At 44.9% G+C, this 20,430-nt stretch overlaps 1 protein-coding gene across 2 annotated transcripts in view; it reads left to right on the top strand.

Moving 5' to 3' along the window:
• The window catches only part of mindy4 (MINDY lysine 48 deubiquitinase 4), a 194,725-nt gene that overhangs the window by 51,848 nt on the left and 122,447 nt on the right, over window positions 1-20,430 (top strand). The gene's annotated exons all lie outside the window — the stretch shown is intronic.

The following is a 20,430-nucleotide window of genomic DNA, read 5'->3' as shown; positions in this document are numbered from 1 at the left end:
ACAGTACCGTATCAAACTGAAGTCCCAGGCTAACCACATGGACTCCAACTGACTGTGGCAAGATCTACAAAACATAACAGGCTACAAGATGAAGGAACAGATTACAAGACGAAGGTGTGTAGAATTACCGGCACCAATTTACCCCTTCCCCATGAGTTCAACCTATTCAATGCCTGTTTTGAGCGAGAGGTCAGTGAGAGCGTGCCCTCCACTCCGGAAGCCTCAGATGAACCTGTATCTAAGGTCACTGTCACAGACGTCAGATCAGCCTTTTCAAAATCAACCCACGGAAAGCGACTGACCCGGATGGGGTACTCGGATGAGCAGTCAGATCCTGTGTGGACCAGCAGACAGGAGTATTCACAGACATCCTTCTCCTTACATCAATCTGAGGGCCCTGTCTGCTTCAAGAAGGCGACTATTATCCTAGTACCAAAGAAAAGCCAGACAGTATGCCTTAATGACTATTGTCTGGTTGCTCTGACATTCATCATTGTTTTATTTATTATTGTCACATGTATTAGCATACAGTGAATGTGTTGTGTCTTGTGTGCTATATAGATAGTCAAAAGATTAGTCATTGTCAGTCTGGCCTCCCAGACTGCCTGGATCCACTACAGTTTGCCTATTGCAGCAACAGGTCCACAGCAGATGCCATCTTCCAGGTCTTGCACTCAACCCTGGAACACTTAGATAACAAAGGCACCTATGTCAGACTCCTATTTATTGACTGCAGTTCAGCCTTCAACACAAAACTCATCTCAAACTCCGTGACCTGGGCCTCAGCACCTCCCTCTGCGACTGGAAGCTGAACTTCCTAATCCACAGACCACCACCTCCACGATTATCCTGAACACAAGGCTGTATTCTCAGCCCCCTACTATACTCCTTATACACCTATGACTGTGTGGCCAAATTCCCTCCAATTTGATTTTCAAGTTTGCTGATGATGCCACCGTAGTGGGTCGGATCTCAGACAGTGATGAGACAGAATTAGGAAAGAGATGGTGAATCTGGTGAACTGGCGCAGCAACAATAATCTCTCCCTCAATGACAACAGAATGAAAGAGATATCCATCGACTTCAGGAAGCATAGTGGAGCTCATGCCCGTCTACATCAATGGGGACAAAGTGGAAATAGTCGAGAGTTTCAAGTTTTTGGGTGTCCAGATCACCAACAACCTGTCCTGGTCCCTCCGTGCCAGCACTATAGTTAAGAAAGCCTACTAACACCTCTACTTTCTCAGAAGACTAAGGAAATTTGGCATGTTCCCTACGACTCCAACTTTTACAGATGGACCGTAGAAAGCATTCTTTTCGGTTGTATCACAGCTTGGTATAGCTCCTGCTCTGCCCAAGACCACAAGAAACACAAAAGGTTCCGAATATAGCCCAAACTAACAAGCAGATCAGCCTCCCATCCATCGACTCTGTCTACACTTCGTGCTGCCTTGGCAAAGCAGCCAGCAAAATTAAGGACTCCATGCGCCCTGGACGTTCTCTCATCCACCTACTGCCATCAGTAAAAAGGTACAAAAGTCTGACGTCACATACCAACTGACTTGAACACCTTCTTCCCTGCTGCTATTAGACTTTTGAATGGACCTATGTCATGTTAAGTTGATCGCTCTCAGCACTCTACCTATGACTGTAACACTACAGTCTGCACTCTCTCCTTTCCTTCTCTATGTATGGTATGCCTTGTCTGTGTAATGTGCAAGAAACAATGCTTTTCACTGTATCCCAATACATGTGACAATAAATCAAATGTAACTCCCTCCTGAATGCCTCGATTGAACCTGCCTCACCATACTTCCAGGCAGTGCATTCCAGACCCTAACTGCTTGCTTTGTGAAAAAGTTTTTTCTCACATCATATTTGCTACTTTTGCAAATCACTTTCAATCTGTGCCCTCTTGTTCTCAATCCTTTTCTGATTGGAAACAGTTTCTCCCTATCTACTCTATCCATACTCTTCATGTTTTTGAACATCTTTATCAAATCTCCTCTTAGCTGCCTTCTCTCCAAGGGGAACAGTCCCAACTTCTCCAGTCCTCAAATTGAAGTTTCTCCTCCCTGGAATCATTCTTATAAACCTCTTCTGCACACGCTCCAATGCCTTCACATCTTCCCTATAGTGTGGAACCCAGAACCAGCACCCAGTATACACTGCTCCAGATGAATGGCTCGTACAAGTTCATTATAACTTCCTTGTCTTGTACTCTCTCCTTAATACTCTAAAGCCCAGAATATTATACGCTCTATTAACTGCTCTCGCTGCCCGTCCTGCCATTTTCAATGCTCTACGCATATACACCAAGCTCCCTCTGCTCCTGCAGCTCTTTTAGAATTTTACCTTTTTTTAATATGTTCTCCATGTTCTTCCTAACAAAATGCATCACCTCACACTTCTCCGCATTGAATTTCATCTGCCACCTGTCTGCCCATTGCACCAACTTGCCTATCTCCTTTTCAAGTTCTATACTGTCCTCTTCAGTTTACAATACTTTTAAATTTTGTGTCATCTGCAAATTTTGGAATTGTCCCCTGTATACCAAGATGTAGATCATTACTATAATCGAGAAAAACAAAGACTCCAATATCAACCCTTGGGAACACCACGACAAATCTTCCAGCCTGTAAACTAACCATTGGCCATGATTCTCTTTTTCCTATTATTCAGCCAGTTTTGTGTCTATGTTGCCACTGCCCCTTCTATTCCATGAGCTATAATTCTTCTCAAAAGCCTGCTGTGTGGCACTATATCAAAAACCTTCTGAAAATTCATATACACCACATGAACATTGTTACCCTCATTGACCCTTTGTTACCTTATCAAAAAACTCCAGCAAGTTAGTTAAATAAGATTTCCCTATTACAAATCCATATTGGCTCTTCCTAATCAACCCACATATTTCCATGTGACTACTAATTCTATCCTGAACAATTATTTCTAGAAGCTTGCCAACTACTGATGATAAACTGACTGGTCTGTAATTGCTGGGACTATCTTTCCAATGTTTTTAAACAAGGGCATGACATTTGCAATTGCCCAGTCCTCTGGCACTTCGGCTGAGTCTAGGGAAGACTGGAAGATTATGGCCGGTGCCCCTGCAATTTCCTTTCCCACTTCCTTCAGTTTCCTTGGATGTATCTCATCTGGTCCTGGTGCCTTGGCAACTTTCAGTACTGACAGTCTATCCACAATTCCTGCTTATCAATTTTGAACCCTTCTAGGGACAGAACTTCCTTGCCCGTCACCATGTCTTGGGGTAGTATCTGTCTCCTTAGTAAAGATTCTACAAAATATTTAATACCTCAGCCATGCCCCCTGTCTCCATGTGTAAATTCCTTTTCGGTCCATAAGCAGTCCTACTCCTTTTGATCACCTTTTTACTATTTATTTGCTTACAGAAGACTTTTGGATTTTCCTTAATGTTGGCTGTGCCTGTTTTTTCTCATAATCCCTCTTTGTGACTCTAATGTACTACTTTGCCTCTTCTCTGAACCTTCCTGTTGATTTTCAACTGTCACTGAAACCTTGCTGGTGATTACGCAGGTAGGATATTACAATCCCATTGATGGTGAATGGTGCACTCAACAAGAAACCCTGTTGACAACGCTGGGACCATAAAATTCCATCGCCAGCGAGCAAGGCACTGCTATCCGCTGCCGCGGTATACGCCGCATAGAGGGAGAAAAATCTTGCTGTGTATTTCCTACCCAACACCTGTCTTCAACACACTTCTTGTTCCTTGCTGCTCTGGATTTGCTTGTCTTCTGTTCCTTTTGCGAGAATCTGTCTTGACTGTGTCTGGACCATTTCTGTTTTGAAGGAGTCCATTGTTCAGCTACAATTGTTCCTGCCAACCTTTCATTCCTGGCTAACTGGCCCAGTTCTGTTCTTGCCCCATTGAAGTTGGCTGTCCCACAGTTAACTAATTCTACTCTGAATTGTCTATTTTCCTTTTCTATCATCCTCAATTTTACAATATAATGATCACCGTCTCCTAAATGTTCCCCCACTGACACCTGGTCTATTTAATCCACCTTGTTTCCAAGAACCAGGTCCAACAGTGCATCCTTTCTTGTTGGATTGGACACACGGTGCTGTAGAAAATTTTCCTGAACACTAAACCAGTTATTCTAAGTGTGTTATGAATAGAATAGGATCCGCACATTGCAGAAGGAGGCCATTCGGCCCATCAAGTTTGCACCAACCACAATCCCACCCAGGTCCTGTCCCCACAACCCCATTCATTTATCCTAGTTCGTTCCCCCTGACACTAAGGGACAATTTAGCATGGCCAATCAACCTAACCCACACATCGTTGGACTGCGGGGGAAACTGGAGTATCTGGAGGAAACCCACGCAGACATGGGGAGAACATGCAAACTCCACACAGATAGTGACCCGAGCTGCAATTGAACTCGGGACCCTGGTGCTGTGAGGCAGCAGTGCTAACCACTGTGCCACCATTTGACAAATTTCTTTGTGTATTGAACCCTGATCCTTGTGAAAGGATGCATAAGGAACAATGTTAACATGAGGAAAAGGCATTAATATAAGTGGACTGCATCAGAACACATCCTGGTTATCAATTGTTCTTGCAGAGGAATTGCTGCTTTCTCCCCGGAGTTTAATGATATCGTAGGGATCGAAGAATGTTCCTGTTCTCAACCCTTGCCCCACACTGCACCGCATTAAATTGGCCTCGCGCCAATGTGCGTAACAGTTCAACAATCATTGTTTAAAAAGAAAATGATCGCTTTTACAGTGTCTCGTGTACTTTGGGCTGACCTGAGAATACGCTGCATATGAAAGCCATGGGAAATTGTACTCTGAGCTATTTCAAATGCTGATGGTAACCCATTTAATATAACCTCCCGTTAACAAAGTCAATCCTTCCCCTGCTTCTTTTGAGTGCAAGGCTCTCATGACAATATTGCAAGGCCTTTCTTGTTTCTAGTCTGGACGTATAAGTTTCCAGCAAAGGCCTGTGAAACACTCTGCTTACTACAGGAAGAGCAAAAAGCAGTCTGTGTTGTGAGTGTGTGAAGGAAAACTGTACACATTTCACCATAACGCTCCATTCTCCAAGTGAGGGGTTTGAGGAGGGAGGCAATACGTTGCCAGTCATTTACAATGACACTGCAAATGCAATTTCTTTCAGAACAATGAAAATCCATTGCTTGTAGTCCAAGACTGGCACAGTCGTTAGCACTGCTGCCTCACAGCACCAGGGACCTGAGTTCACTTCTGGCCTCGGGTCTCTGTCTGTGCAGAGTCTGCACATTCTCCCTACATCTGCGTGGGTCTCCTCTGGGTTTTCCAGTTTCCTCCCACGCTGTAAAAGATGTGCGGGTTAGGTGGATTAGCTATGGTTACAGGTATGAGGTGGGGTGGGAGATTTGGCCGAGATAAAATGCTCTTTCAGAGAGGGCACAGTAGATTGACCTTGCTAAATTGTCCCTTAGTGGTCTAAGATGTGTAGATTAGATGGATTGGGAGGGGGGAGAGTAAATATGTGGTGTTATGGGGACAAGCCTGAGTAAAATGCTCAGAGTCGATGCAGGATTGACAGGCTGAATGAGCTCCTTCTGCACTGTAGGGATTCTACTATTCTAATGAAAATATAAAATTTAAAAGTGTGAAAAGGCTGAGATAAACTGAGAAGTGTTTATTAAGAAATGTCAGGTTTGGATTTTTTTTAGAAGCAAATTGATTCTAAGAGGATGGGGGTGTGGGTGTAAGAAAAGGCCTATTTCCACTTGGCTGGTCAGTGAGATTTGTGTCACATACGTTGGTAAGCCTATGATAAAAAACAAAATATCGCGGATGCTGGAATCTGAAACAAATGCAGAAAATGCTGGAAAATCTCAGCGGGTCGAGTTGCATCTGTGGAGAGAGAATAGAGCCAATGTCTCAAGTCTGGATGCCCCTTCATCAGAGGTAAGTCTTTGGATAGAGGAACCTTCTGACAAAGGGTCATCTAGACTTGAAACATTGACTCTGTTCTCTCTGCACGGATACTGCCAGACTTGAGATTTTCCAGCATTTTCTGTTTTGGTAAAGCCTATGATGTTGGGGCAATAGGTTTTCTCAGTGGCAGTTCCTGTAAACTGTGGAGGGAAAGAGAAACTCATTGCATATTGTTAGAGACAGACTTATGGATGTCAATCTCCCACCCACAAGTGAAGAAGTTTATTTACCAGACAATAGCCATTACTGAACTGGTTACATTGGCTCCAGCACAGCCAGTGGCCAGGTTCAGAACAATGTTATTTGCTAATAAAAAAAAACTACCAACATCATAAGGGTGTTTGCAGAGAATTGCCTGTTGTTCACAAGTCCTGTTAGTAAGTTCATAAGTTTATAACATTGGAGCAGAATTAGACCATTTGGCCCATCGAGTCCACTGCGTCATTCAATCATGGCTGATCTGCTCCTCATCCCCATTTTCCTGCCCTCTCCCCATAACCCTTCAACCCATTACCAACTAAAAATCTGACCAACTTGTTAAATTTACTCACTGTCCCAGCATCCACTGCACTTTGGGGTAGCAAATTCCACAGATTCACAACCTTTTGGGAGAAGTAGTTTCTCCTCAACTCTGTTTTAAATTTGCTGCCCTTTATCCTAAGACCTTTTGTCCTAGAATGCCCCACAAGAGGAAGCATCTGCTCCATGTCTACTTTATCCATACCTTTTATCATCTTGTATACCTCAATCTGACCTTGCCTCATTTTTCTAAATTCCAGAGAGTATCGGCCTAAACTGTTCAATCTCTCTTCATACGACAAACCCCTCATCCCTGGAATCAATGTGGTGAACCTCCTGTGAACTGCCTTTAAATCCACTACATCTTCCCTCAAATGAGGGGACCAAAACCGTGCGTGACATTCCAGGTGCGGCCTCACCAGTGCCTTGTATAGTTGCAACAATACTTCCTTATCTTTATATTCTATTCCTTTATCTATAAATGCCAACATTCCATTTGCTTTCTTTATTATCTACTGTACCTGCATGCTAGTTTTCTGTGACTCATGAATGAGGACACCCAGATCCAGTTAAACATGATTTACCCTTTGTAAAACCGTGCTGACTCTGAAGGATAGTGTTTGACTCTCTAAATGTCCTTATACTGCTTCCTTGATAATTGATTCTAACACTTCCCCAACAACAGATGTTAAACTAACTGGCCTGTAATTTCCCACATTTTGCCTCCCTCCCTTTTTAAATAAGGGCCTTATATTGGCATATTTCCAATCCATCGGAACCTTTCCCGTGTTCAGGGAATATTATAACCAATGGATCCACTGTCTCCGCTGCCACTTTTTTTTAATACCCTAGGATGTAGGCCATCAGGCCCGGGCGACTTGTCTGCCCTCAATCCCAATAGTTTGCTGAGTACTTTTTGCCCTATCGATATTGATTGTTCTACGTTCTGCCCTTTCTAGTACCTCTGACTTGCCCGTTCCTATAGAAATGGTACGAGTGTCCTCCACCGTGAACACTGAGGCAAAGTATTGATTTAGCTTCTTTGCCATTTCAGTGTTCCTCACTATTAACTCTCTGGTTACATTTTCCAAGGGACCAATATTCACCTTAGCAACTCTCTTCCCTTTTATATACCTATAGAAGCTTTTACTATCCTTCTTGATATTTTGCACTGGTTTTCTTTTGTAATTTATTTTAGCTCTTTTTATTACTTTTTTAGTATCTCTATTTATGTTTGAAAGTTTCCCAATCTCCCAGTCTGCCACTGGCCTTTGCAAAATGGTATACCTTACCCTGTCTTTATATTGTCCTTGACCTACCTCCTTGTTTAACCATAGATGTTTTTTACCCTCCTTAGCATCTTTTTTCCTCACTGGGATATATTTTAGTTCTGCAGACTTGAGTATCTCCTTAAACAACTGCCACTGCTCATCCACTGTCTTACCTTTAAGCCTTCTTGCTCACTCTGTTCGGTCCAAATCTGGCCTCGTGCCTATGTAATTTCCTTTGTTTAATTCCAGAATGCTAGTGTGGGACTCCACTTTCTTACCCCAAGCTGAATTTTGAATTCTATCACACTATGGTCACTCCTCCCTGGAGGATCCTTAACTATGAGGTCATCAATGAATCCCTCCTCATTGCACAATATCAAATCCAGAGTGGCCTGCTCCCTGGTTATTCCAAGAAACATTCTCTGATACATTCAATGAACTCTGCCTCCAGGCTACCCTTGCCAGTTTGATTCTTCCAATCTATGTGCATATTAAAATCACCCATGATTCTTGCCGTATCTTTCTTGCAAGCCCCCATTACGGAACTACTGCTTGGGGATGTAGAGACTACTCCTACTTCTTCCCTTTGCTATTTATTTCTACCCAGACTGATTCCACATCTTAATCTCCCGTGCTTATGTCATTTCTCATTACAGCACTGATTCCTTTCTTCACCTCCTTTTCCTTTCAGCCTATCTTTCCGAAATGCTGAGTACCCTTGGATATTCAATTCCTAGACCTGGTCTCCTTGTAGCCATGCCTCAGTAATTGCCACTAAATCATACCCTTTTCTTTCTATTTATGAGCCATTAGCTCATTAATTTTGTACTAACTGCTTCATGCATTTAGATACAAAGCTTTTAAATTTGTCTCACTGGTAAATTTCCTTGTGTTTTTTTATAATTCCTTGGTGCATAAAGACATTCGCCTGTTTTGTATTGCCTGGTAACCATCCACCACATCGCTAACCTGCATTCTTATCTCCTCGTTTAATTTGGGTTTTCTTATTTCCTGTACAACTGAACCCTCCTCCCTATTCAGTTTAAAGCCCTCTCTAGAGCCCTAATTATGTGATTTGTTAGGACTCTGGTCCCAGCATGATTCAGATGAAGGCTGTCCCATCGGAACAGGGCCCTTCTTCCCCAGTACTGGTGCCAGTGTCCCATGAATTCAAACCCACTTCTCCCACACAAGTCTTTAAGCTGCGCATTTACATGCTTAATCTTATTGACCCTGTGCCATTTAGGCTGGAATTGAACCCGGGTGCCTGATGCTGAGAGGCAGCAGTGCTGTCCACTGTGCCACCCTTTCTCTGGTAAGAAGTCTCACAACATCAGGTTAAAAACAGGTTTATTTGGTAGCAAACACCACTAGCTTTCGGAGCGTTCCTCCTTCGTCAGGAGCGTGGGAGTTCTGAATTCTATTATACTATGGTCACTCCTCCTTATAGAACTCCCACATGCCTGATGGAGGAGCAGCACTCCGAGAGCAAATGAGTTACCAAATAAACCTGTTGGACATTAACCTGGTGTTGTGAGACTTCTTACTGTGTTTACCCCAGTCCAACACCAGCATCTCCACATCATGACCACTCTTTCTATGTCATACATTCTGTAAAGAAGCAGTCTTTCCTTGGTAATGAAGCATTAAGACTATCAGACGTGTTTGTAAAGAGAGTAGAAATTCCTCTGGTGTGAGTCATGGCTAGTCAGGCATGCTAGGGTAAAAGTCTGTCCATTGAAGAAAAAACATAGCTTCATAAAGTAGTTGTGTGTTTTCCTTCAAGTCTGCACAATCTGTACCATGGAAGACATAGCTTCTGTTAGGTAAAAATGCAAACATTTTACTTGATCCTTCCCATTTTGGAAGGTTTTGTGCTTTTGTATTCTTTAATAGACTGTGGGCATTGCTGGCTAGGTCAGCATTTATTGCCCATCCCTAATTGCCCTTGAAAAGTGGGTGATGAGCCTTGAACTGCCGCAGTCCATGTGGTGCTCTAACGCTGTGCTGTTAGGAAAGCAGTTCCAGGATTTTGGCCCAGAGGCAGTGAAGGAATGGCGATATATTTCCATGTCAGGATGGTGAGTGGCTCATAGAGGAAGCTCCAGCTGGTGGTGTTCCCATATGTCTGCTGCCCTTATCCTTCTGGTTGGTAGAAATTTGCAGGGTGCTACTGACCAAGCCTTCCTGAGTTCCTGCAGTGCATCTTGTATCTACTGCCACAATGCATTGGTGATGGAGGGAGTGAATATTTGTGAATGGAGTACCAGTCAAGCAGGTTGCTTTGCCTTGGATGGCATCGAGCTTGTTGAGTGTTGTTGGAGCTGCACCTTTTCAGGCAAGTGGGGAGTATTCCAGCACACTCCTGACTTGTGCCTTGTAGACGCTGGACAGTGCTCGTGGGGTTACAGGATAGGGTTGGAGAGTGGCCTAGGTAAGATGCTGTTTCGCAGAGTCGGTGCAGACTCGGGCTGCATGGCCTCCTCCTGCACTGTTGGTACTTTATGATTCTATGAATCAGGAGGTGAGTTACTTGCTCTAGAATTCCTAGTCTCCGACCTGCTCTTTTAGCCTCAGCATTTATACGGCTAGTCCAGTTCGTTTCCTGGTCAATGGTCATCCCCAGATGTTGACACTGGTTGATTAAGCAATGGTAATGCCATTTAACACCACAAAGTAATGGTTGGATTCTCTCTCATTAGAGATGGTCATTGTCTGGCTATGAATGGTCAGACATGAATGTTGCTTGCCATTTATCAGCTCAAGCGATTTACCTCTTTACAACAGCAGCCCACGTTGTAGTTATTGATGTGACTCTCTTTACAGTTTTAAAAGGGGGATTTGTTCTGCAGTAATGTCTGTTGTAATCGTAGATTAACATAGAATCCCACATTGCAGAAGGAGGCCATTTGACCCATCGAGTCTGTACCGACCACAATCCCACCCAGGCCCTATTCCTGCAACCCTACATATTTACCCTGCTAATCTCCTGGACACTAGGCTCAATTTAGCATGGTCAATCAACCTAACCCGCACATCTTCGGACTGTGGGAGGAAACCGGAGCACCTGGAGGAAACCCATGCAGACTCCACATAGTGACCCGAGGCCAGAAACAAACCTGGCTCCCTGGTGAAGCAGCAGTGCTAACCACTGTGCCACCGTGCTGCCTCCATATATTTCCATGTCATTTCTGTACTTGCTGACCTGCATTGCTTCCCAGGCCATCAATTCCTCACTTTTTAAAATTCTTGCTCTTGTTTTCAAATCAATCCATGGGCTCTTCTTTCCGTTATCTGTAACCTGTTCCAGCCATATAATCCTCAGATCTTGTCTTCCTCCAGTTCTGGTCCCTAACACATCCCTGATTTGTCATTATTCCAGCATTGGCTATCACAGAGTCATAGTCATAGAGGTTTACAGCATGGAAACAGGCCCTAAAGCCCCACTTGTCCATGCCATCCTTTTTCACAAACCCCTAAACTATTCCCAATTGTCCCTTCACGACAGCTCCTCCGCAAACCATCTTCTGGTTACAGTGATTGCATGTATGCAAATGTTACCTGCAACCACCAATCATCTTCACTGCTCTGCTGCCCTTACCTGGACACGTGCCTTCTCTTGAAATAGGAAAGTCTTTCCAGGAAATCCACCTTCTGGTGGCAGTGACTGCACTATGCAAATATTATCTGCAACCGCTAATCACCTTCACCACTCTGCTGCCCTTACCTGGACACTTGCCTTCACTCGAAATAGGAAAGTGTCTCCAGGAAATCCACCTCTGGTCGCAGTGACTGCACTATGCAAATATTACCTGAAACCACCAATCACCTTCGCCGCTCTGCTGCCATCACCTGGACACATGCCTTCACTCGAAATAGGAAGATGTCTTTCCTTAGGGCTGTCTGAGCCCTAAGGAAATTCCCTCCTTCAACCTCTCAGCATCCTGCCTTCTCTCTCTTTTTTGAATCTGTCTTTATTTAAGACGCGGGTAGATAGGTTTTTGATAGGCAAGGGGATTAAGGGTTATGGGGAGAGGGTGGGAAAGTGGAACTGAGCCACGACAGATCAGCCATGATCTTATTGAATGGCGGGGCAGGCTCGAAGGGCTAGATGGCCTACTCCCGCTCCTATTTCTTATGTTCTTATTAAAAGCTACATAGAAAAAAGTAAAGTAGTTTATCAGTCTCAAGTAAGGTTTACATTAACACTGCAATGAAGTTACTGTGAAATTCCCCTGGTTGCCACACTCAGGTGCCTATTCGGGTCAATGCACCCTAACCAGCACGTCTTTCAGAATGTGGGAGGAAACCAGAGCATCCGGAGGAAACCCATGCAGACATGAGGAGAATGTGCAAACTCCGCACAGTGACCCAAGCAGGGAATTGAACCCGAGTCCCTGGCATTGTGAGGCAGCAGTGCGAACCACTGTGCTGCCCTGTAGCTTACGACCAAACATTCAATCGCTCAAATCTAGTATCTGCTTACATGACTAGATGCCACATTTTTGTTTGGTAACATTCCTGTGAAGTGCTTTGGTGCTATTTATTCTATCACACAGTAAATGGAGGCTGCTGGTATCTCTCATTCCTCACTTAGTGAGCAAAAACAAAAGGTTGGTTTTGTTTCTCTTTGTTCTCCCTGCTGATTCCAAAAGTTAGCAAAGTGTTTCCAGAGCTGACAAGCTGTTACCAAAATTCCTGGTTTATGGAATTCCTGGACCCCTCAGTCTGGATTTCTGAAAAGGGGCAGTGACATGCTGGCATAGTGGTTAGCACTGCAGCCTCACAGTGCCTGGGATCTGCGTTTGCTTCCCGGCTTGGTGCAGATTTTGCATGTTCTCCCCATGTCTGTGTGGGTTTCCTCCAGATGCTCAGGTTTCCTTCCACAGTCTAAAAGACGTGTTGGTTAGGTGGATTGGCCGTGCTAAATTCTCCCTCAGTGTACCCGAGCAGGCGCGGGAATGTGGCGACTAGGGGATTTTCACAGTGACTTCATTGCAGTGTTAATGTAAGCCTACTGGTGACACTAATAAATAAACTTCAGCTTTACTTTAGCGCATTACCTTGAGGGGAAGTCGTGTCTGACAAATTTACTGGAGTTCTATGAGGATGTGTCTAGGGCGGTGGATAGAGGAGAGCCGGTGGATGTGGCCTTTCTTGATTTTCAGAAGGCGTTTGACAAGGTACCTCAAGAGGTTATTGCAGAAGGTCAGGGGACATGGAGTTGGGGGTAGGGTGTTAGCGTGGATAGAGGATTGGTTGTCAAATAGGAGGCAGAGAGTGGGGGTCAATGGGTGCTATTCGGATTGGCGGTTGGTGACTAGTGGAGTGCCCTAGGGGTTGGTGCTGGGGCCTCAGCTATTTACCATTTATATAGATGATCTGGAGGAGGGAACCGAGTGTATGGTGTCGAAATTTGCTGATGACACCAAGATTGGTGGAACGGCAAATTGCGCGGAGGGTGTGGAGAGTCTGCAGAAGGATCTAGATAGGCTGGGCGAATGGGCCAGGAACTGGCAAATGGAATTTAATGTTGGCAAGTGCGAGGTGGTCCACTTTGGTAGGAATAATGGTAGGAAGGACTGTTACTTACGTGGAGAAAAACTGCAGCAGGCAACAGTGCAGAGGGATCTCGGGGTCCTTGTGCATGAGTCGCAAAAACCCAGCTTGCAGGTGCAGCAGGTGGTCAGGAAGGCGAATGGGATGCTGGCCTTCATCGCGAGGGGGATTGAATATAAAAGTAGTGAGGTCTTGCTGCGGCTATATAGGGCATTGGTGAGGCCGCAGCTGGAGTACTGTGTGCAGTTTTGGGCGCCGTACTTACGCAAGGATATTTTGGCCTTGGAGGGAGTGCAGAGGAGGTTTACTAGGCTGATGCCGGAGTTGAGGGGGTTGAGCTATGAGGAGAGGCTGAATAAACTAGGCTTGTACTCGTTAGAGTTTAGAAGAATGAGGGGAGATCTCATTGAGACGTATAAGATGATGAATGGGATGGATAGGATAGAGGTGGAAAGACTCTTCCTGCTCAGAAAGGACAGTAGGACTAGGGGGCACAGCCTCAAGATAAAGGGGGGGTGGTTTAGAACGGAGTTGAGGAAGAATTTCTTCACTCAAAGGGTGGTGAATCTCTGGAATTCTCTGCCCGTTGAAGTGGTGGAGGCTACCTCGCTAAATATTTTTAAGACGCGGGTTGATGGGTTTTTGATAAGAGAGGGGATTAAGGGTTATGGGGAGAGGGCAGGAATGTGGAACTGAGCCACGACAGATCAGCCATGATCTTATTGAATGGCGGGGCAGGCTCGAAGGGCCAGATGGCCTACTCCTGCTCCTATTTCTTATGTTCTTATGAAAGCTGTCCAAGAAGTAAGCAACACACAACTTGACCAACAAATTGAGTATTGGGCCCCAATAGTATTTTCCCTGAGGTTGGGTTAGTGGTCTCTTAGTGGTGTTTTAGTAGCTTATGTTTAAGAGAGTTTAATGGTAGGATCTTAGTTCAATTCTTTTTCCCAGCATTGTTTTGGCCAGTAGCCAATCAGTTTGAAGGGCTAAAAGCAAATTACTGCAGATGCTGGAATCTGAAACCAAAAGAGAAAACGCTGGAAGATCTCAGCGGGTCTGGCAGCATCTGGAAGGAGAGAAAAGAGCTGATGTTTTGAATCCAGACGACCCTTTATCAAAGCCTTCAGATTGAAGGGCTGCCATCTGTTGGGCAGGAAGCTTATTAGGAATCAGCCGGGGAGTGAAGAGGTGGGAGGAAGAGAGAGATTGAGTTTTGTGGCGGTGGTACGCATGGTCATTGAAAGATTCCATTGTTTTTATGGTGATAACAACAGGTTCAGAGCCTAGTTTGGCCCATGGCAGATGAATGCTTAACTCATGAATGTGGCCAGTCAAAAAAGTGATTGGTAATGGCAGCTCCTGCTCCAGCACATCAAGCGTCAGTTCTGGTTTGCTGAGGACTGTATCACCTCCCCATAATGACAACTAAAGATCAGATGTCTTTAAATTCTTGATGCAACGATTTACAGTAGCTCATCAAGATTGGAGTGGTGTGGGACTCCCAACACCCTGAAACATGCTATTGCTCCAGCAGAGGTTGCACAAGGCTCCGAAGGGCATTGTGAGACCACAGAGAAAGATGGGGTGTGAGGTAGTTGGTGAATGGCAAGGGACAGGGGGAGATGGCATTGCATTCCTTTTTCTTCTGGCCCAAAGCAGTGCTGGAAATGCACTTATCTGCTGGATTAATCATCTGTGCCTCCATTTGGCTGCTGGAGTTCCTGAGCTCTATGGAACCTGGTTTGAATCCAGGATCTAAAATTTTATTTCAATCTGAGGCATCAGACTCGCATCTTGAGCAGGTCTTCCCCCAATCTGTGTCTATTAAAATAGCAGTGGGCACATTGGAAGCATGTTGAACTATGTTTCAGACATTATGAAGTGTTAACCCACTCCAGCCGTGTTGCTCATGCCTGCTTTATTCACTTTGAAAGCAAAAACAAGAAGACAGATTATTACCTGAATGGCTGTAAATTGGGAGGGGAGCGTGCAGTGGGACCTGGGTATCCTTGTGCACCAGTCACTAAGGTAAGCATGCAGATGCAGTAAGGGTAAAGAAGGCAAATGATATGTTGAACTTCATTGTGAGAGGCTTCGAGTACAGGAGCAAGCATGTGTTATTGGAATTATACAGGGCCTTGGTGAGGCCACACCTAGAGTATTGTATGCAGTTTTGGTCTCCTTTTCTGAGGAAGGATGTGCTTGCTCTTGAGGGAGTGCAGCGAAGGTTTACCAGCCTGATTCTGGAGATGGCAGGACTGATGTATGAGGAGAGATTGACTAGTTTAGAATTGTTTTCGCTCTAGTTCAGACAAATGAGGTGGGATCTGATACTTATAAAATTCTACAAGGATTAGATAGGGTACATGCAGGAAGGATGTTCCTGATGGTGGGGGAGTCCAGAACCAGGGTTCACAGTCTGAGGATTCGGGGTAGACCATTTAGGATGGAGATGAAACGACATTTCTTCACCCAAAGGGTGGTGAGCCTGTGGAATTCATTACCACAGGAAATGGTTGATGCCAAAACATTGAATGTACTCAGAGGTAGCTGGATATTGCACTGGGGACGAATGGGATCTAAGGGGATCGAACATATTTGATTAGTAAGTTTGTGGACGTCACAGAGGTTGGTGGATGCATGGGTAGCGATGAGGACCATCAGAAGATACAGCAGGATACAGATCAGTTGGAGACTTGGGTGGAGAGATGGCAGATGGAGTTTAATCCGGACAACTGTGAGGTAATGCATTTTGGAAGGTCTAATACAGATAGGAAATATACAGTAAATGGCAGAACCTTTAGGAGTATTGATAGACAGAGGGATCTGGGTGTACAGGTACACAGGTCACTGAAAGTGGCAATGCAGGTGGAGAAGGTAGTCAAGAAAGCATACGGCATACTTGCTAAGAGTAGTGGGCGAGAAGAGGATTGGGAGAGGTTTAAATGTCAACAAAGAATGACAAAGAAGTTGATAAAGTAGGGTAGGATAAACTACGAAGCTGGGCTAGCGCTTAATATAAAAAAGGATAGCAAGAGTTTTTAAGAGGCTGGCTAGGGTGAACGTTGGACCCTTAGAGGATGAGAGGGGGGACTTAGTGGTAGGGGATGGGGAAATGGCAGAGGCCTTGAATAACTTTTTTGTTTCGGTCTTCACGGAGGAGGACGTGAATAGTTTGCCGGGTGTTAGCGATGGAAAGATGGTAGGAGTAGAGGGTCTGAATGACATTATTGTTACTAGAGAGGCGGTTCTTGACAGACTGGACAGACTGATTGTGGACAAGTCCCCAGGACCAGATGGAATGCATCCAAGGGTTCTGAAAGAAATGGCGGAGGTGATAGTGGATGCCTTGGTGATTATTTTCCAAACGTCGCTGGATTCCGGGGAAGTGCCGGAAGATTGGAAAACGGCTAATGTTACGCCGTTGTTTAAGAAGGGTGGCAGGCAAAAGGCAGGGAATTATAGGCCGGTTAGTTTAACATCTGTTGTAGGTAAAATGTTAGAATCCGTGATCAAGGAGAAAATAGCGAGGCATCTTGAGAATTGTTTGATAGAGCAGACGCAGCACGGTTTCGTTAAGGGGAAGTCGTGTCTGACGAATTTATTGGAGCTCTATGAGGATGTGTCTAGGGCAGTGGATAGAGGAGAGCCGGTGGATGTGGTGTTTCTTGATTTTCAGAAGGGGTTTGACAAGGTGCCTCACAAGAGGTTATTACACAAGGTCAGGGGGCATGGAGTTGGGAGTAGGGTGTTAGCGTGGATAGAGGATTGGCTGTCAAATAGGAGGCAGAGAGTGGGGGTCAATGGGTACTATTCGGATTGGGGGTTGGTGACGAGTGGAGTGCCCCAGGGGTCGGTGCTGGGGTCTCAGCTATTTACCATTTATATAGATGATCTGGAGGAGGGAACCGAGTGTATGGTGTCGAAATTTGCTGATGACACCAAGATTGGTAGAACGACAAATTGTGCGGAGGGTGTGGAGAGTCTGCAGAAGGATCTAGATAGGCTGGGCGAATGGGCCAGGAAATGGCAAATGGAATTTAATGTTGGCAAATGTGAGGTTGTCCACTTTGGTAGGAATAATGGTAGGAAGGACTATTACTTACTTGGTGAAAAACTGCAGCAGGCGACGGTGCAGAGGGACCTCGGGATCCTTGTGCGTGAGTCGCAAAAACCCAGCTTGCAGGTGCAGCAGGTGGCCAGGAAAGCAAATGGGATGCTGGCCTTCATAGCGAAGGGGATTGAATATAAAAGTAGGGAGGTCTTGCTGCAGCTGTATAGGGCACTGGTGAGGCCGCAAATGGAGTACTGTGTGCAGTTTTGGTCGCCGCACTTACGCAAGGATATTTTGGCCTTGGAGGGAGTGCAGAGGAGGTTTACTAGGCTGATACCGGAGTTGAGGGGGTTGAGCTATGAGGAGAGGCTGGATAAACTAAGCTTGTACTCGTTAGAGTTTAGAAGAATGAGGGGAGATCTCATTGAGACGTATAAGATGATGAATGGGATGGATACGATAGAGGTGAGGAGTCTCTTCCTGCTCAGAAAGGACAGTAGGACTAGAGGGCACAGCTTCAAGATAAAGGGGGGGGGCGTTTTAGAATGGAGTTGAGGAGGAACTTCTTCACTCAAAGGGTGGTGAATCTGTGGAATTCTCTGCTCGTTGAAGTGATGGAGGCTGCCTCGCTAAATATTTTTAAGACGCAGGTTGATAGGTTTTTGATAGGCAAGCGGATTAAGGGTTATGGGGAGAGGGCGGGAATGTGGAACTGAGCCACGACAGATCAGCCGTGATCTTATTGAATGGCGGGGCAGGCTCGAGGGGCTAGATGGCCTACTCCTGCTCCTATTTCTTATTTCTTATTTCATCGGCCGGGGTATTGAGTTTAAAAATTGGAATGTCATGTTACAGCTTTATAGAACCTTAGTGAGGCTGCACTTCGAATATAGTGTTCAGTTCTGGTCGCCACACTACCAGAAGGATGTGGAGGCTTTGGAGAGAGTACAGAAAAGATGTACCTGGATGTTGCCTGGTATGGAAGGCATTAGCTATGAGGAGAGATTAGAAACTTGGTTTGTTCTCACTGAAGCGATGGAGGTTGAGGGGAGACCTGATGGAGGTTTACAAGATTAGGAAGGACAGGGACAGAGTGGATAGTCAGAAGCTTTTTCCTAGGGTGGAAGAGTCAATTACTAGGGGGCATAGCTTTAAGGTATGAGGGGCAAGTTTTAAAAGAGATGTACAAGGCAGATTTTTTACGCGCAGAGTGGTGGGTGCCTGGAATTCGTTGTTGGGGGAGGTAGTGAAGCGGATACGGTAGTGACTTTTAAAGGGCGTCTTGACAAGTACATGAATGAGATGGTAATAAAGGGATACGGTCCCCGGAAGCGTAGAGGGTTCTAGTTAAGTCAAGCAGCATGGTCAGTACAGGCTTGGAGGGCTGAAAGGCCTGCTCCTGGGCTATACTTTTCTTTGTTCTTTGTTATGGGAAGAAAGCGGGATTAGCCTATTGAGTTGGATGATCAGCCATATTCGTGATGAATGGCAGAGCAGGCTCGAAGGGCCGAATGGCTGCCTTCTGCTCCTATCTTGTATGTTTCCATGTGTACGATTCACCCCTTAGAATTTGGGCTACTAATATGAAAATATACCTATTTGTATATCCATGCAAGATCAGATCTGACAAAGTAATTGCTCTGTGAAACCTGCTGCCAGCTATTTGTGTGGCAATCAGATGGAAATGGCACAAAAACTAGAAGTGCAGAATGCAAGAAAAGCTGTTGCACAGCATGACTCTAATCAGGAACTATTTATCAAGTTGCAAGCCAATGAATTTGTTCAGCCATTTAGTTTCCATTGCTTTTGATTAATACACTGTGGTAGCTAAGCACAAATTATTTGATTACAGTGGTTGTGTCAAGCGTGAAACACAATCTTCACTTACTTGAAATCAGATAAATATCCGAAGAAGTGTGTACGTAATCCTTGGCCAGAGACCTATGTTTGTTGGTGGGATCTGATTAGAGACCAATAACATTTTGTTTAAAACAGACAAAGTTTGAGATTCAAAACACTTGCTAATGTAGTAAACCACAAGATTCCAGGGGTTTTGGACAAACAAAAATAAACCTTATGATACAAAGGAAGTAAGATAAAACCATTTACAATGTCTGTATTGTATTGTAGCAGTCAGGGTCAGGATGACTTGCATGTGAATTAACATGCAAACTGTGCTCTGTAGTAAATGACTGTTGCAACCACAACAGATTCCATGGATTTTCAAAGACCCTTCCAGGCATCTGTAATACGACCTTAGTCTCTCTCATGTTGGATTGCAGCTTTCACTTGTGAAGATCTTGTCTTCCAATTCTCTCCAAAAACCACTTCAATTCAGGCAGGTTCAATGATGGTCTACTTCACAAGATTTCAGTGTTGTCTCTTTAGATTCTGTTCTCCCAAATCCCTGAGTTCTTTCGAGCACAATTTCAGCTCTTTGGCTACGTCAAGCAGAACACCATTGCTCCAAAGGGGTCCCTTTGCCCCAATGGCCTGCAGCACGACTGACTGACCATTGATTGTCTTTGACCTTCAGGGCTTTTCTTTAGCCCCCTCCCATTACCAGGGACTTCCTTTGAGCCCACTTCATTTGAAGCTTTTTTTCCTGAAGCCATTCTCTCTAATTAGAGTCTGTTTCCTTGCTCCTCTCTTTTTCCTGACTAAACATGGACCTCTTTTTGTTTTTTTCCCTTCCCTGGAAGTCTTTTTTGTAAGGGCAAGAAAGTTTTATTCGTTGAAGCCTTGAAAGAACAAAAGCAACACAGTGAAATGCGGGAGGCTGGAGATCAACCAGTCCTCAGCTTTGACAGATCCGCACTGAGGGTGGAGGGAGAGGGAGACAGGCCAACAGGAGCTGGATGCTACTAACAGTTTATAGCCCACAGCCAAAAGGTGACCTGCCACCTGGCACAGAATGTCCACTAATTGTCACGCCGACCAATTCCAAGTGTTAGATTTGGTCACTACTGCATTAAGCAAAGGGCACCCTAATGGATGGCTGTCACTGTTCGGGGTGGGACAGTAGGCTGTGACGCTGGGTTG

This window comes from Carcharhinus amblyrhynchos, chromosome 2, assembly GCF_965287045.1.
Source record: "Carcharhinus amblyrhynchos chromosome 2, sCarAmb.v2.hapA, whole genome shotgun sequence".
In the NCBI taxonomy this organism is placed as follows: Eukaryota; Metazoa; Chordata; class Chondrichthyes; order Carcharhiniformes; family Carcharhinidae; genus Carcharhinus; species Carcharhinus amblyrhynchos.
The sequence above is the reverse complement of the archived record's forward strand: the minus strand, read 5'-3'. Positions and strand labels throughout refer to the sequence as shown.